Consider the following 18108-nt stretch of genomic DNA (forward strand, 5'->3'; position numbering starts at 1 on the left):
TGTTTAAAAGGCTTTTTTGGATTTTTAAAACTTTTTATTTTGAAATAATTTTTGACTCACAAGAGGTTGCAAAAATAGCAGAGTTCCTGTGTCCTCTTGATCCAGCATGATAGCATCTTACGCAACCAGGAAATAGACGTTGGTAACTAACCTAGAGCTTACTCAGATTTCACTAGTTTTTTTTTTTGTTTTTTTTTTTTTGAGACGCTCTGTCACCCAGGCTGGAGCGCCGTGGCGTGATCTCGGCTCACTGCAAACTCCGCCTCCCAGGTTCACGCCATTCTCCTGCCTCAGCCTCCTGAGTAGCTGGGACTATAGGCGCCCGCCACCACGCCCCGCTAATTTTTTTGTATTTTTTTTTTTTAGTAGAGATGAGGTTTACCGTGTTATCCAGGATGGTCTCGATTTCCTGACCTCAAGATTTCACTACTTTTTACGTGCATCACTCATGTGTGTGTCGTTCTGTGAAAATTTATCACATGTATAGATTCATGTAACCACCACCACTCTGGAAGGCTTTTTTAAATCATTGATGCTGAGTTATTTAATAAGGAGAATGATTGCACAGGGTATAAAGCTATCAATCATTTTGACTTTCAGAAATTGATTTTTTTGGGGAAAAAGTGAAGGCTGGAAAACAGGATGATGCATGGATGTTTTTCAGGCCAACTGTTAGATTGGCTTCCTTCCCCCTGTCCAGCCCAGGGAAATGTGGTTGGCTGCTCGGGAAGCCACCCACGGACCAGGCTGTGTCTCCAGTCGGCTGTTGGGCATTCCTGCATATTAGAGGGTAACTGTCTACCCATTGTAGGTAGAAGGACGTGGGGAGCCCAAGGAAAGGAAAAGACCCAGCCACTCCTTCCTCCTTCCCTCCCTTCCCGCTTCTCTCTTCACTCCCTCCCTCCCTTCCTTCCCTGCTACCCTCTTCCCTCCCTTTCTCCCTCCTTCCCCTCCTTCCTCCCTCCCCTCCTCCCCTCTTCCCTTCCTTCTCTCCCTGTCCTGTGGGATGGCTGTTGTAGGAACAGGGACGGGAGATGGAGAAACAGGGGAGGGGGCTTTGGCCACCATGAGGTCAATAAGAGTTGCCTTCCAGGCCAGGCGCAGTGGCTTACGCCTGTAATCCCAGCACTTTGGGAGGCTGAGGCAGGAGAATCACTTGAGTCTAGGCGTTCAAGACCAGCCTGGGCAACACAGTGAGACCCCGTCTCTACAAAAAACAATTTAAAAATTAGCTAGGCATGGTAGTGTACATCTGTAATTCTAGCTACTTGGGAGGCTGAGGCAGGAGGATCTCTTGAGCCCAGAGTTTGAGGCTGCAGTGAGCTATGATCGAGCCACTGCACTCACTCCAGCTCACTCCAGCCTGGTTGACAGAGTGAGACCCTGTCTCTTAAAAAAAAAAAAGTTGCCTTTCCATGGGGAGCCATTTGGTGACGTGCAGAGAAAATGGCCTTGGGTCCAAGCTGCAACCTTCCTCCCAGTGCCTAGCTGTTGCTGGGCCCCTGTGCTCCCTCACCTCACTTCAGGTGAAGTGGAGGTAGTAACACCACCTCGCAGCGAGGGCCTGGCGGGTGGTGAGCACTCCACAGTGGCAGGCCCAGTTGTCAGGAGAGGACGTCTTCTATTGTGAACCCATTCAGAGTGAGCCTGTAATGCGTCGCCTTCCAGTGCACTAAGCGGTAATCACACCTGGTGAATATCTAATTGGGCAGACAAGAGGCGGGGAGTGTTCCTGTTCACTCCTGATGCTGAGCCTTCTTGTGGCAGAGGAGCTGGTGTCTCCTCAGCTGAGTTAATCTCAGGGCTGCCGTCTCCTTTCCATTTGAAGAGGGACAGCCGGGCCTGTTTCAGGTCACTGCGGGAGCAGGTTTCTCCCAGACAAGGGCTGGCTCCTCACCCTTGATAGAGCTGCAGGCCATGCCTTAGTTTCATGGGGACCTTTCAGTGCCTCTATGAATTAAAAGTATTCATGTGTATAGGGCTGAGTGTAATGGCTCACACCTGTAATCCCAGCACTTTGGGAGGTTGAGGTGGGAGGATGGCTTGAGCCCGAGTTCGAGACCAGCCTGGGCAACATAGTGACACCCTATTTCTACAAAACATTAAAAAAAAAAAAATTAGCCAGGCATGGTGGTATGTGCCTGTCTGTAGTCCTAGCTACTCGGGAGGCTGAGGCAGGAGGATTGCTTGAGCCCAGGAGTTTGAGGCTGCAGTGAGCTATGATTGCACCAATGCACTCCAGCCTGGTCAATAGAGCGAGGCCTTGTCTCTAAAAAAATAAAATAACAAAAGTGTGTATAAAGTTGAAATATTGCAGGCAGGTCAACTGCTCTAATTGCTCATCTGATTTACACTCTGGTCTGTCACACTGGGGCTTCCAGCCTTGCTGGTGCTCTTATCAGCCAAGTAGTGGCTGTTAATGCCTTTAATTGTGGGTTTGACTCTTAAATCCTGGCTGTAAATGCCTTCTGTCTCTCATTCCTGATGATGATGAGTGTTTTCTTAGTACTGTTCAAAATAGTTTTTGGAAGCATCATCTGGACCCTTAAGATATTTGTTTTCCTTCTCTTCTCCCCTCTTTATTATTCTTTGCTTTTTCTTCTCTGATCTGCTCATTTCTTCATTCTGTTTTTCTTGAGGTCCTATTATGTGCCTGGCATTTCTAGTTGGATTAATAAAAATGAATACCATACCATTCCTAGCAGCAGGAAACTTCCAGTCTAGTGGGAAAGACAGTTTGGTAAACAGCAAGCCATAATGCAGTGTGCTGCATGCGGTAATAAATGGGCAATCAGGACTCATTTGCTTTTTTAAAATTATTATTATTTTTTTTTTATTTTTAGAAACAGGGTCTTGCTCGGTCGCCCAGGCTGGAATGCAGTGGTGCAATCACAGCTCACTGCAGCCCCAAACTCCTGGGCTCAAGAGATCCTCCCACCTCAGCCTCCTGAGTAGCTAGGACTACAGTTGTATGCCACTGCACCTGGTTAGTTTTTTAAAAAATATATTTTGCAGAGATGGGGATTTCGCTGTGTTGCCTAGGCTGGTCTCCAACTCCTAGTCTCAAGTGATCCTCTCACCTCGGCCTCCTAAAGTTTGCTGGGATTATCGGCATGAGCTACTGAGCCCTGTCAAGACTCATTTTATTAAGAATGATCAAAATTGGCCTTGACAATGGGCACCATATTGAAGACTGAGGTACCATCTCTCAGTAATTCCAATATAGTAGGTCTTGCACCATTGGAGTGGATCAGGATGTATTTGCTCACATTTGAGGAGCAAACGTATTTCAGGCAGAAGTTTTAAATGTTGGAATCCACTAGGAAGGTCATGCTATATGAGTATTTCACTTTGAATACCAGACTCATACTAGCGAGGCAAGAAGCTCACACAAAGAGAGGCACTGGAGACTCTGACTGAGGGAAGAATATGCTCCTATTGCCCAGCTAATGCTTACTCTGGAAATTATGCTCTTTGAGTGGAAAAGCCGGTTGTCTTACATGCTGCCAACAATCATGAAAAAAAGCTCATCACTGATCATTAGAGAAATGCAAATCAACACTACAATGAGATACCATCTCATACCAGTCAGAATGGCTACTATTAAAAAGTCCAAAATAACAGATGCTGGTGAGGTTATAGAGAAAAAGGAACGCTTATACACTGTTGGTGGGAGTGTAAATTAGTTCAGCCATAGTGGAAGACAGTGTCGCAATTCCTCAAAGACCTAAAGACAGAAATACCTTTCCACCCAGCAATCTCATTACTGGGCATATACCCAAAGGAATATAAATTGTTCTATTATAAAGACACATGCATGCGTTATGTTCATTGCAGCACTGTTCACAATAGCAAAGGCATGGAATCGACCTAAATGTCCATCAGTGATAGACTGGATAAAGAAAATGTGGTACATATATACCATGGAATACTATGCAGTCATGAAAAAGAACAAGATCATGTCCTTTGCAAGAACATGGATGGAGCTGGAGGCCATTATCCTCAGCAAACTAACACAGGAATGGAAAACCAAATACTCCGTGTTCTCACTTGTAAGTGGGAGCTAAATGCTGAGAACACATGGACACAGAGAGGGGAACAACACACAGTGGGGCCTTTCACAGAATGGAGGGTGGGAGGAGGGAGAGGATCAGGAAAAACAACTAATGGATACTAGGCTTAATGCCTGGGTGATGAAATAATCTATACAACCATCCCCCATGACACAGGTTTACCTGTGTAACAAACCTGCACTTATACTCCTGAACTTAAAATAAAAGTTAAAAAAAATTAAGTTCTGCCAAAAAAAAAAAAAAAAAAAAAGAAAAGAAAGAAAGAAAGAAACAAGCTGGTTGTCTTTGGCCGGGTTCCCTAGAAGCAGAGCCGGAGATGGGGATTTGGATGTAGATTTGTTGCCAGGGCTGCCATAACAGAGTACTACAAATTGAGTGGCTTAAAGCAACAAAAATTTATTGTCTCACAGGCCTGGAGGCAAGGAGTCCCAGATCAAGGCATTAGCAGAGTCATGTTCCCGCTGAAACCTGGAGGGGAAGCCTTCCTTGCTCCTTCCTCGCTTCTGGTGGTTGCAGGCAGTCCTTGGAATTCCTCAGCCGGAGCTGCGTTGCTCTAATCCCTGCTCCAACATCACATGGACATTTTTGCCCTGTGTGTGTCTGTGTCTCTTCTCTTCTTTTTTTTTGAGACGAGTGCTGCTCTGTCGCCCAGGCTGGAGTGCAGTGGTGCGATCTCGGCTCACTGCAAGCTCCGCCTCCCGGGTTCACGCCATTCTTCTGGCTCAGCCTCCCGAGTTGCTGGGACTACAGGTGCCCACCACCACGCCCGGCTAATTTTTTGTAATTTTAGTAGAGACAGGGTTTCACCGTGTTAGCCAGGATGTTCTCGATCTCCTGACCTCATGATCCACCTGCCTCGGCCTCCCAAAGTGCTGGGATTACAGGCGTGAGCCACGTCTTTTCTCTTATAAGGACACCGGACACCAGCCATACTGAATTAGGACTTACCCTACTCCAGTGTGACCTCATCTTAATTTAAATAACAACATATACAATGACCCAATTTCCAAATAAGATCCCATTCTGAGATACTGGGGGTTAGGACCTCAACCTGTCTTTTTTTTTTTTTTTTTCTGAGACAGGGTCTTGCTCTGTCACCCAGGCTGGATTGCAGCGGTGTAATCATGGCTCAATGCAGCCTTGAACTCCTGGGCTCAAGCAATCCTCCTACCTCAGCCTTTCAAGTGGCTGGGACCATGTGGTACCACAAGTGTACACCAACATGCTCAGATAATTTTTTATTTTTTGTAGAGATGGAGTCTCATTATTTTGCCCAGGTTGGTCTTAAACCACTGGGTTCAAGCGATCCTCCTGCCTTGGGGGCCTCAAGTGCTGGGATTAAAGACGTGAGCCAGAATAGCTGCCCTGATTGCTGATTTTTGTTAGAAGCTAACATCTGCCTTCACCAAATTGGTTGGTTGGTCAGTGGAATGGAAAGGAGAGGAGGCAGTTGTGTAATGGTATATAAGACAAAACTATTCAATTTCTTACTTTTAGCCTATTCTAATGGTGTGTGGAGTTGAGCTAATGCTTAGTGTCTAGTTATACGTTCTTCTTGGAAAACCCATGTGGAAGATGAATGGGTGGCTTGTGGGGCCAGCATATAGGCACCTCCTGGTTCAAGGCAGAACATCCCATCTGTCTTGCAACATCTTATCTGACTGCATCTTTGATCTTGGCATTCTGGAAACTGGCAGCTAATGGAGCTATGGCATTTTTGGGGTCTCAGTGATAAGGTTGGCCAGAAGATAATGAAAATAAGACCATACAGTGAGTAGGACGAGGGGATTGACATAGACATGAAATTACACTGGCTATTTAGAGAAATTCTGCTCATCGGAATGGATTGAAAGCCATTGAAATCTGTGTAGGCTCAACTCTTTTAAAAAATTATTAGCCAACATGGTGAAACCCTGTCTCTACTAAAAATACAAAAAGTTAGTGAGGCGTGGTGGCGGGCACCTATAATCCCAGCTACTTGGAAGGCTGAGGCAGGAGAAATGCTTGAACATGGGAGGTGGAGGTAGCAGTGAGCTGATATCGTGCCATTGCACTCTGGCCTGGGCAGCAAGAGTGAAACTCCGTCTCGAAATTAAAAAAAAAATTATTAGTTTTAATTGTGGGAAAATACACACACCATGAAATTTACCATCTTAACTATTTTTGCCTGTACAGTTCAGTGGCATTAAGTACATTCACATTGTTGTGCAACCATCACCACCATCCCTCTCCAGAACTCTTGCAAAACTGAAACCCTACACCCATTAATCAATAACTCCCCATCTCCCTCTCCCCCCAGCCCCTGACAACCATCATTCTACTTTCTATGAATCTGACAGTTCTAGGTACCTCATATAAGTAGAGTCATAGATTATTTTTCTTGTAGCTGGCTTGTTTCACTCAGGATAATGTCTTCAAGGTTCATCTGTGTTGTAGCATGAGTCAGAATTTCCTTCCTTTTTAAGGCTGAACTGAATAATATTCCCGTGTGTGTGTGTGTGTGTGTGTGTGTGAGATATTTTGTTGATTCATTCAACAAAACACTTGGATTGCCTCCACCATTTGGCTATTATAAAGAATACTGCTATGAACATGGGTGTGCAGATGGCTTTTTGACCAACTGTGTGTGTGTTTTTTTAAGCCGTAAAAATATCCACGATGTAGGTGGTTCATTTTCTCTTGAGTTCATGTGGTTTGGGGAAGGAAGAACAAGGGCAGTGGAGAGATTAGATGCCCCGTGGCCATGCGGGAACCTTTCTGAGCATTAGGAAGGATACACAGTTGTATCCATTTGGCAAGGCTCATCCAGTATTCCTAAAGTTTGTGCATTTCACTGCATATAAGTTTAATCTAAAAAAAAAAAAACCCACCATAAACAAACACTGAACTCTGGTTAATGATATGCCAAAATGTGTATGGGTGCCATCGTCTGAAGTTTTCCTAAATTCGTATGTTGAAATCCTAACCCCGAGGGGATGGTATTCAGACGGCCTTTGGGGAAGTGGTTAGGCCATGAGGGCAGAGCTGTTATCAATGGGATTAGCGCCCTTGTAAAGAGGCTCCAGAGAGTTGCCTTGCCCCTTCCTCCATGTGGGGCAAAACCAAAAGGTCCCATCTATGAGGAATGGTCCTCAGCAGACATGAAATCAGCTGGTGGCTTGATCTTGGACTTCCCAGCCTCCAGAAGGGTGAGAAATAAATTTCTGTTGTTTTCAAGCCACCCAGTTGATAGTATTTTTGTTACAGCAGCCTGAATGGACTAAGACAGTGAGGAAGTGTACCAATGTCAGCCACTTATTTTGAAATGCATTCAAAAAAGATAGAGTGATCGATAGGGAATAAGCAAATAGAGCATATTTTAAATATAATTATAGCATTGTTAATATCAGTAACTGTTCATTGTAGAATCTAGGGGATGTATCTAAGACTGTGCACTGTACAGTTCTTTTGTTTTGTTTTGTTTTGTTTGTTTGTTTTGAGACTGTGTCTCACTTTGTTGCCAGACTGGAGTGTAGTGGCATGATCTCGGCTCACTGCAACCTCTGCCTCTCGGGTTCAAGTGATTCTCCTGCCCCAGCCTCTCAAGTTGCTGGGACTACAGGTGCCCGCCACCACACCCAGCTAATTTTTTGTATTTTTAGTAGAGATGGGGTTTCACCATGTTAGCCAGGATGGTCTCAATCTTCTGACCTCATGATCTGCCCACCTTGGCTCCCAAAGAGTTGGGATTACAGGCGTCAGCCACCGCGCGGCCGCACTGTACAATTCTTTAAGTCTCTCTGTATTTGAAAGTGTTGAGAGTGTAAGCCACGGCCAGGCACGGTACCTCACATCTGTAATTCCAGCACCTTGGGAGACTTAGGAGGGAGGATCACTTGAGGCCAGGAGTTCAAGATCAGCCTGGCCAACATGGTGAAATCCCATCTCTACTTTTTAGTACAAAAATTAGCTGGGTGTGGTGGCCCATGCCTGTAGTCCTGGCTACTCGGGAAGCTGAGGCATGAGAATCGCTTGAATCCGGGAGGCAGAGGCTGCAGTGAGCCAAGATCGCACCACTGCACTCCAGTCTGGACGGCAGAGCGAGACCCTGTCTCACAGAAAAAAAAAGAAATGTAGACTGGGTGTGGTGGCTCATGCCTAAAATCCCAACACTTTGGGAAGCCAAGTGGGAGAATTGCTTGAGGCCAGGAGTTCGAGACCAGCCTGGGCAACATGAAGAGACCCTGTTTCTACAGGAAAAAGGGAGAGAGAGAACGTTCATAAGAAAATGTTGAGGAGCAAAAGACAAGAAGTACCGGTGCCTGTTAGGAAAAATTGCTGTGGTCTCTTAGGTGAGAGGTGGTGATGATCTGGACCCCGTGTAAGGTGGCGGTGACAAAGGATGCAATTTGAAAGCAGAGGCTTTGATGCCCAGAAGCAGCCTTTGAGGAAACTATAAACAAGGAATATCAAACAGTGCGGGGTCGGTTGGGGGTGGTCAAGTGGGTTTCTACTACTGTGATGGTTCTCTTACTTTAACAAGCATCAGAATCACGTGGGAGCTGTGACTGTGGAGGCTCCAGACCTCAGCCTCCCTAATTCTGATTTCCCACATCTTGGGTGAGAGGCCCATGAATCTGCACTTGAGCCAATGGGCTGGGAGATTCTGATGTAGGTAAACTCTGGACCTCATTCCGAGAAACACTGGGTGGCTGGTGGAAGGTGAAAGGTGAAAGGTGGAAGGTGGAAAGGGTTCGGACATTTGACCTGCACAGACTTACATCGAAAACTTGGCTCTGCCACTTAGGGATTGGATGTTGTGATGGTTTCATAAGCTGGCGTGGCAAGTGCTGTGCCCAGCTGCTTCAGTGACTGGTGTGCAGGGTGCACCCAATACAGCGCTGCCACTAAAATGATATTTTATGGAGCTGTTCTGGGAAGGAGTAGATTCAAGTTAAAGTGCTCTTAGGCATTCATGTGGAAGAGTTCTGAGTCATGTCAGGATGCAATATCTTACATTACAAAGCCAGATTGCCCACTGAAGAGGAATGTTTGATTTGGGCCTGGAAGAAGAAAATATGTTTAGTCAAAAGTGATATTTGCACACTGGAATGCTGGATATTTATGTTTCCGAACATTGCTTCAACCTGAGATTTGCACTGCCCAAATGAAAACCTTTTAGACCTTTGATGTCTAGAATTCAGAGCATTGTGGCTTAGGAAGCAGAGTCTGTGCGTGTGACCACTAACCAAGCTGTCTTCTCCAGTGTCTGCTGACACCTGGGAAAGTCATCTGTTATCCTAGGTTGGGTTCCTCTAAAGACAAAGATTTGAGTGCATGCATTTTCTTTAGGAAGTGATGCTGAGAAACACCAGAAGAGAAGGGAGGAAATGAGACCAATAAAGTGTCTCACCACTGTGGGCAACTAGAGCTTAATCATACTGGGGAACTCAGTGTAGCCTACCCCAGGGGTGAGGGAGCTGGGGTATTTATTCGCCGAGTTCCCATGTGGCATGGGTTGCAGGATGCTCCCAAAAGTCCTTAATTCCCTGGGCACCTCCAACTTGCCTTGTGGGTACAAGTAGGAAAGACTCCACTGGCCGAGAGACCTAAGCAGAGATGTGGGGCTGACAGTAGGCAGTCAACGAAGTCTGTTCTGGTCGGGGCTAGGTGCTGTGGTGGGCACCTTTAGCATTGCTACACTTTCTCTTGCCACCCTCAGGGCTCAGAATGCAGCATCTTCCATGCCTCACCTTCTCCCTGCTTGCCATCTCTCTTCATTTCCCCTTTCCTCTGATCAGGAAGGTGCAATGCAGATGAATAAGAACATTGGCTAAGCGGAAACCTGTAAAGAAAAAGATGCCAGTCCCCCCTTCTTATAGAGGTGCCCAATCTTTGCAAGTGACTATCTTGGCAGCCATGTCTCTCTCTGAGCTTTTGGGGGAACGGATGACAAAGAAAATCTATAGCTGTCTCCACTCAGCCAATGCTCCCTCTCCCCTCATCCCTTTTGCATGTAGATACTGGGAATAGGGAGGATTGTGAACGCTGCAGAACCACCTCTCCGCCTCTCACAAATCGCAGAGAGAGATGTTGTGTCCCAGATGTTGCTGGCCCCTGGGTACTTCTCCTTGGTCTTCACTTTGGGCCAGGGCAGCGTGTTCTGGGGTCAACAGGAAACACCCTCACTCAGCATCCTGCTGATGTACAGGAAAAGGTTTGGCCAGCCCCTGGGGCAGAGTAAATACCCCATAGACATCAGCATTTGTTGTTATTTCGTGTTGGTATCTTTATTTATTTATGTATTAGAGACAGGGTCTCACGCTGTCACCGAGGCTGGAGTGCAGTGGTGCGATCATGATCACTGCAGCCTCAAACTCCCGGGCTCAGGTGATCCTCCTGCCTCAGCCTTCCAAGGAGGTTGGACCACAGGTATGAATTACCACGCCCAGCTAATTTTTAAATTATTTTTTGTAGTGACGGAGTCTTGCTGTGTTGCCCAGGCTGGTCTCGAACTCCTGACCTCAAGCAATCCTCCTGCCTTGGCCTCCCGAAGTCCTGAGATTGCAGATGTGAGCCATCACACCCAGCCAAATAAAAGGGTTCTAGTCTTGGTATCTTTGGCACTTGGAAGGAACTCAATAGATGTCTTCTGAATTGAACAAATATTGTGTAAAGAGCATGAGCTTTTGAATTAGACTGATCTGGTTAAAAGTTCCAGCTTCACCATTTCCCAGCTGTGTGAACTTGGGTCTAACTCCTAGGCTGTACATTAGGGATAATAATTCTTACTGCATGGGGATCTGGGGGAGCATTGTGAGGATAGTGATGGTGGCAAGCTCTCACATAGCACTCACTGTGCGCTGGGCATTCTAAGTGCTTTTATTGTGTGAACTATTATCACCCCATTTTATAGATGAAGAAACTGAGGCATGCATTAAGCAACCCATCCAAGCCACAGAACTGGGACTTGAACCCATGTCATCCAGCTGCAGAGGCTGTACTCTCAGCCACTCTACTCCATGGCACTGCTTCTTTCATTTATTTATTTAACCTTTTTTTAAAAAACAAAACAAAACAAACCTTTTTTTTTTTTTTTTGAGGGATTGGGGAGTGGGGGCAGGCATGGTGGCTCACACCTGTAATCCCACCACTTTGAGAGGCTGAGGCAGGCAGATCACCTGAGGTCAGGAGTTCGAGACCAGCCTGGCCAACATGGTGAAACCTCATCTTTGCTAAAAATACAAAAATTAGCTGGGCATGGTGGTGGGCGCCTCTAATCCTACCTAGCTACTCAGGAGGCTGAAGCAGGAGAATCGCTTGAACCCGAGAAGTGGAGGTTACAGTGAGCTGAGATCACGCCACTGCACTCCAGCCAGGGTGAAGGAGCAAGACTCCATCTCACCCCTGTAATTCTAGCACTTTGGGAGGCCAAGGCGGGGGGATTATGTGAGTCAGGAGTTCAAGACCAGCCCAGAGAAAAAGAGTGAGATCCCCATCTCCATAAAAAATTTAAAAATTAGCCTGATGTGGTGATGCACATCCACAGTCGCAGCAACTCGGGAGGCTAAGGTGGGAGGATCACTTGAGCATGGGAGGTGGAGGCTGCTGTGAGCTATGATGGCAACACTGCACTCTAGCCTGGGTGACAGAGCCGGACCCTGTCTCAAAAGAAAAAACCCACCAAAACCAAAAAGACTCAAAAAAAAGATGGAGTCATGCTATATATGCTGAATAAATGGTGATTGGGAACCCAGGTGCCAGAAGGTCACAGGGAGGGACCCAAGGAAGGAACGTACCAAGAAGGGGGGAGATTGAGGCACAATTGAGATTGAAACCAGAAGGAATTGGCTTAGAATCTGATTTGTGTTTCAATTTATACTACTTTGGTCATAACCATGCCCCAGGCAGACAGTCGATAGAAGAATTTTTTTTTTTTTTAAAGACAGAGTCTTGCTCTGTTGCCCAGGCTGGAGTGCAATGGCATGATCTTGGCTCACTGCAACCTCCGCCTCCCGATTTCAAGCATTTCTCCTGCCTCAGCCTCCTGAGTAGCTGGGATTACAGGCATGCACCACCACACCCGGCTAATTTTTGTATTTTTAGTAGAGACAAGGTTTCACCATGTTGGCCAGGCTGGTCTCGAACTTCTGACCTCATGTGATCCACCTGCCTTGGCCTCCCAAAGTGCTGGGATTACAGATGTGAGCCACCAGAACCCAGCTGAAGAATTTTTTTTTTTAAATGACTTTATTTTTTAGGGTGGTCTTAGGTTTATAGGAAAATTGAGAGGAAGGGACAAAGGTTTCCCATATATACCCTGCCTCCACACGTATGTAATCTCCTTTGTTATCAGCATCTCCTACCAGAATGGTACATTTGTTACAACTGATAAACCTACACTGACACATCATTATTACCCCAAATCCATAATTTACATTACGATGCTCTTGGCGTTGTGCATTCTGTGGGTTTGGACAAATGCATAATGACATGGGTCCACCATTGTAATGTCATCCAGAATAGTTTCTCTGGGACTTTTTTTTAAGCCAAAATACTTGATAATTTGAGGTGCTCAGAGTTATGTGCTCATTGGACCCGGTACTTGGAAACTGCCTGGAGTTATAAACGCCCCCAGCCTGCCTTGTCAGCTGCCAAAAACCGCCTGGTAAACAGAGACACCTTACTGCATTTTGTATTTTGAGATCACTCACCACCTGGTACCTTACCAGACGAGGCTCTTGACAAGGCAAATGCCAGGTTTCTTAATGAGAAATCCCTCTTTAACTTGCCCTGAGCTGCTGTCAGCCTTGACCCTCTCTGTAGAGTCCTGGCCTTTGTGTGTAGGTTAAAATTGTTTCCTGCTCAGGTTCTGATGAACAGCAGTGTTTTGGCAATGTTGTGTGGCCAGAGCTGGGCCCAGGCCAGCATCTTACAAAGCAGCCATTAACTAGAAGTTTCTTTTCGTGCGGTCCTTCATGTTTTCTTCCTCCTTAAATAGAAATTGATTTTGCATTTTAGATATCAACATGCACTTTTTTGTTTGTTTTGATTTGTTTTTTTAGAGACAGGGCCTCTAAAGAAAGAGGACAGGTTTTTTTTGTTTTGTTTTGTTTGTTTGTTTGTTTGTTATTATTATTATTTTTTTTGAGACAGGGTCTCACTCTGTTGCCCAGAATGGAGTGCAGTGGTGCAGTAAGGGTTCACTGCAGCTTCTACCTCCTTGGCTCAAGCAATCCTCCTGCCTCAGCCTCCTGAGTAGCTGGGACCACAGTCGTGAGCCACCATGCCTGGCTAATTTGCTCAGCCGTGTTGCTCAGGCTGGTCTTGAGCTTCTAGCTCAAGCAATCCACCTGCCTTGGTCTCCCAAAGTGCAAGGATTACAGGCATGAACCACCGTGACCTGCCTCAACATGGACTTTTGATTCCTAGTTATAAAATGAACTAGAAGAGGAACCAGAGGTGATTTGGACCAACTTTCCTGTTATGTAGACTAGAGAACTGCAGCACAGAAAGGTTGAGTGACTTGTCCAATGTCACATGGCTTTCGGGCAGGATGTCTTGCTGTACTGTACCAACACTCACTGTACTAACTTCTTTACCCCACAAGGGAGGCAATCTCATGATAGCTAAGAGCATAGACCCTGGAGTCATACAGACTTGGCTTCAAGTCTTGGCTTTGCCATCCACTAGAGGTGTAGGCTCAGGTGAGTTACTTGTCATCTCTAAGCCTCAATTTCCTTGTCTGTAAATGGGGATTGTGTGGTGTGCTGGCTCCCAGAGCCAATTGTTAAGTTTTCAGGAATTTTGCAATCTGGTTAACATCATCACATTGATAGCTGGAGACCAGCTATTGTATATGAAATTGACCAGTGTCATAAGTTAGAACCTCTGTCCACCCCACCCCGAGAACTAAAGATTTACCACCACAACACTGATCGCAGTAGTACTTACTTTAAAGGGTTATTGTGGGCAGTCAGACTTAGTCGTTATGAAGCATGAAGATCAGAGAGCCTGGCACATGTTTACAGTGGTGCCATATCACGGTCAAAAGCACAGACCTAGTGTCCTTTAATTTTCAGGTCAGAGCCAGCCCAACCACTTCCAGCAGTGTGACCTTGGGTAATTACTCAATGTCATTGATAATAATCATTGCTAGCTCTCCCTGAGTACTTACCATGGATCAATTACTGTTCTAAGGGCTTTCATTTCCACCCAGGGGCTATTATTATTCCCATTTTACAGTTAAAGAAACTCAGGCACAGAAAGTTTGAGTAACTTACCCAAGGCCATGAAGTTAGTGAATGGAGGAGGCTGTGTTCCATTGAACATGAATAGGCTGTGTTAACTGTTGCCCTGTCTCACTGAGGCTCAGCTTGCTGGAAAATGGCAAGAATAACAACCCCAACATCAAGGGTCATAGTTAGGCTGTCATCTGATAATGCCTGTGGCATGAGGCAAGGCCTCAATCAATGTGAACTTCCTACTGGTAATACTAAATAAATGTCAATGTCAATCATTACCATGATAATTACATTGAAGTCTTCCTAGCCAAGAAATTTCAACTCAGTTTGATTGAGGAGAATAAAGTAATAATTGTCATCCAAGCAATTCATCAGCTTCATCTGGGATTGAGAAGATGAGGCTATGAGCTCTGAGTGGTCGGTGGGTGGGTGGCCCAGGTTTCTGGTGGTAAGCTCCAGAGAGAACATGAAGGGCTTTGTTCAGAGAGGGAGAAGCCGAATGTTTCCAAGGGCTGTCAACATTGATTGACCACATATGTATGGCAGGTTCCGGGCTATAAACATGAGTGAGAGCCTGGTCCCTGCCCTTGAGACTCTCATCGTAGTGTAATAAGTATGAGCATTTGTCAGATGTGTCCTGTTTCCTGACACTGTGCAAAGTGTTTTGTATATGTGGTCCCACTGCAGACTCACTCAAGCCTGTGAGGTATGGTGACCCTCCTTCATTCTACACAGGAGGAAACTGAGGTCCTGGTTAATGAGTGACTCATCTAAAGTTATTCACGGAATGGTGGAGCTTGGACATGAACTTAAACAGGGTGACTTCTGAGCTCAATATTCTTATTACCTGAAGTTGCCTTTGAAAAACAGTCATGGCCCTCAATATCTATCATATTAGGCTGGGCACAGTGGCTCACACCTGTAAACCCAGCTCTTTGGGAGGCCAAGGCAGGAGGATGCTTGAGGCCAGGAATTCAAACCAGCCTGGGCAACAAATCAAGACCCCTTCTCTACAAAATAAAAAATTAACCAGGCATGTTGGCGCACACCTATAGTCCTAGTTACTTGAGAGGCTGAGGCAGGTAGATCCCCTGAGCCCAGGAGTTCAAGGCTGCAGTGAGTTATGATTGCACCACTGCACTTCCAACCTGAGTGACAGAGCAAGACCCTGTCTCAAGAAAACAAACAAACAAATAAACAAAAAAGGATGATATTGGTATCTATGAATGAGAAAACTAATGGGGCTATAAGAAAAAGGTCTTTACATTTCAAGCAGCAGCAAAATTGACTTTGGCAGCTTAAGGAAATGATGAATAAGATGATGATAGGCTCATTTATTAAATCTAGGCTGTAAGCCCTTCACATATATTAACCCATTTAATTCCCACAACAACTATATGATTGGTGTCCTTACTATCCCTATTGTACAGATAAGAAAACTGAGGCCAGGGAGTTAGGAAACTTGCCCACAGTCATCCAGTTAGTAAATGGCAGAGCCAGGACTCATGTCATACTCTCTGGGAGAAAGAGAGGGTGGTATTGAAAGGATAGTGGAGCAGTTTATAGTATCAAAAGAAGTGAATCACCAAGGCCTCAGGGTAGCTCTGGGAATCTCTAGACTAGGTCCCCATGGACTTCTCTCTAGAGCAGTGCAGCCCAACAAATACAACATGGGCTGCATATTAATGGGCCGTATACATGGGCCCATATACATGACCCTAACTTTAAATTCCTAGGAAACACATTTTAGAAACTAAAAAGAAATAGGTGAAATTTACTGTAATATTATTTTATGGAACCCGATACATCCAAAGTGTTATCATTTCCACAAGTCATCAAAGTAAAATATTATTGATGTGAAATTTTACATTCATTTTTCACACTAAATGGTTGAATCCATTGCCTCTTTTACATTCACAGCACATCTCAATTTGCACTAGCCATATTCAAGTGTGCAGCAGCCATAAGAGGCAAGGGGTTCCTCTACTGACAGCAAAGCCTTAGAAGGATCAGATTAATTGACTTGGCTCCATGGACTGAGGTCACTCCCTCTTCATTTCTCTCCATTCGAGTTTTATTTCTAGGTGATAGAGAATCCAGTGGGTTTCCCCCTTGGGCAGGGTGTCCAGGGCAGGTGCAGTCAGATATGTCTAGATGGTGTGGCTAGAAGCTGTTCGATCTTGACTTTTACTACAGCTGGTGTTGGCCTCAAGATGTGTGTAAACCCAGTGTTGAGAGAAAGAAGAGAAGAGGAGAGGTGAGATTGAGGGTTTAGTTTCAAAAGAGCTTCTGTCCATGCTGGTGACCCTGTGACCTTCCTTAGGGAATTAAACGGGGCAACCGAGAGGTGATGTGTGGAGGCAGAAGGTCAGATCAGCTCATCAACATCACTGGAATAAAGGCTGCACATTCCAGTGGGGGGACCAGCTGGGGGGCAGCTCCGACTCCCCACCACCCAGGGCTCTCTCAATGGTCCCTCAGTGTTCTTGAGGCCAACAGTAGAGGTCTGCTTCAGCACCAGGTCCCACTGAGGCCCCAGCTACTGCTGGACAGTCCAGGGGACCACATCACCTGCACATAGAACCTGTGTGAGAGAGGAAATTGGTTTCTGGGTGGCACAAAGGTGGCCATGGAGGCCTGTTTATCTGCGGCATGGAAGGACTTGCCTCCCGAGATTTGTGTGATGTGTCAGGACCCTTTGGGCCACCAGGGACACAGCCCCAACTCAGGCTTCCTTCATGGGGGACAGGGGAAGAGGTACTTAGGGAACTGAGAACCCTAGGAGTTCCCTGAGCTTCAGGCACAGCTAAATTCAGGGACTCAAACCTTGTCGTCAGATAGACTCTTACACAGTAGATTGTCAGAATCAATGACCACCAGCTGACTCCTGTACAAATGCCCAGTGTCAGCCCCACCCAAATCACAGCAAAAGAGCTTCTGACACTGGAAAAAGTGGGGAGGGGAGGAGTGCTAAACAAATAGAAGCCACAGATACCTCTTCTGTGGCCCCCCAAAATCAAAGACTGAGAGAAGGTGCCATTTTCAATAATAGGGAGGGCTTCTAAGGGCAGCAGGCATAAGAAAGGAAAGTAGTTACAAGGGATGCCCCTGCTTAAACAAAAAGACCAATAGATCTATTAGATTCTTATAGTGTGCCAGTATAGTGGGTAAGGGGGTGGGCTTTAAAATCTGACAGACCCAAGTTCCAACACTGACTTGACCACTTACACCTTCATTCATTCAACAGATACTTACTGAGCACTTGCTTAGTCCAGGCATTAGTGTTCCAGGGGATACTCACTGTGTGACATTGGGGAAGTTGCTTGACTTCTCTGAGCCTCAATTTTCAGTGGGAAAAGTGGGAGTAAAAGCCAAAAAGCATAGTTTTCAAGAGTTCAGGATCTGGAGTTAGTTTCTTTATGTTCATACCTTGTAAACTGTTTTTACTCACACTTCTGACACCAAGTTTGTGGGGTTTTCTTCCTCATACCAACCACTTCCCCATTTCTCTGGACACCAACTTGGTGTCCTTCAATTCAATTCATACGGACACTAAATACCTGGAGTTAGTGCAGACCCCACAGGTTAAGATCTCAGTCCCATAAGATTGCACCTGCTTCAGATACCAGTCAAAAGCCCCAGGGTGCCACCTGTACCTCTGACTGACCTGGCTAATAAATTGGGAGTTCCCACGACCCCCTCCTCAAGTTCAATAATTTGCTAGAAAGGCTCACAGAACTCAGGAAAGCACTTTACTTACTATGACCAGTTTATTATAAATGACACAACCTAGGAACAGCCAAGTAGAAAGG

At 45.7% G+C, this 18108-nt stretch overlaps 1 protein-coding gene across 7 annotated transcripts in view; it reads left to right on the forward strand.

Moving 5' to 3' along the window:
• The window catches only part of SYT17 (synaptotagmin 17), a 99531-nt gene that overhangs the window by 15939 nt on the left and 65484 nt on the right, over positions 1 to 18108 (forward strand). The window lies entirely within an intron of this gene.

The sequence above is a fragment of the Gorilla gorilla genome, chromosome 18, assembly GCF_029281585.2.
Source record: "Gorilla gorilla gorilla isolate KB3781 chromosome 18, NHGRI_mGorGor1-v2.1_pri, whole genome shotgun sequence".
Taxonomy (NCBI): domain Eukaryota; kingdom Metazoa; phylum Chordata; class Mammalia; order Primates; family Hominidae; genus Gorilla; species Gorilla gorilla.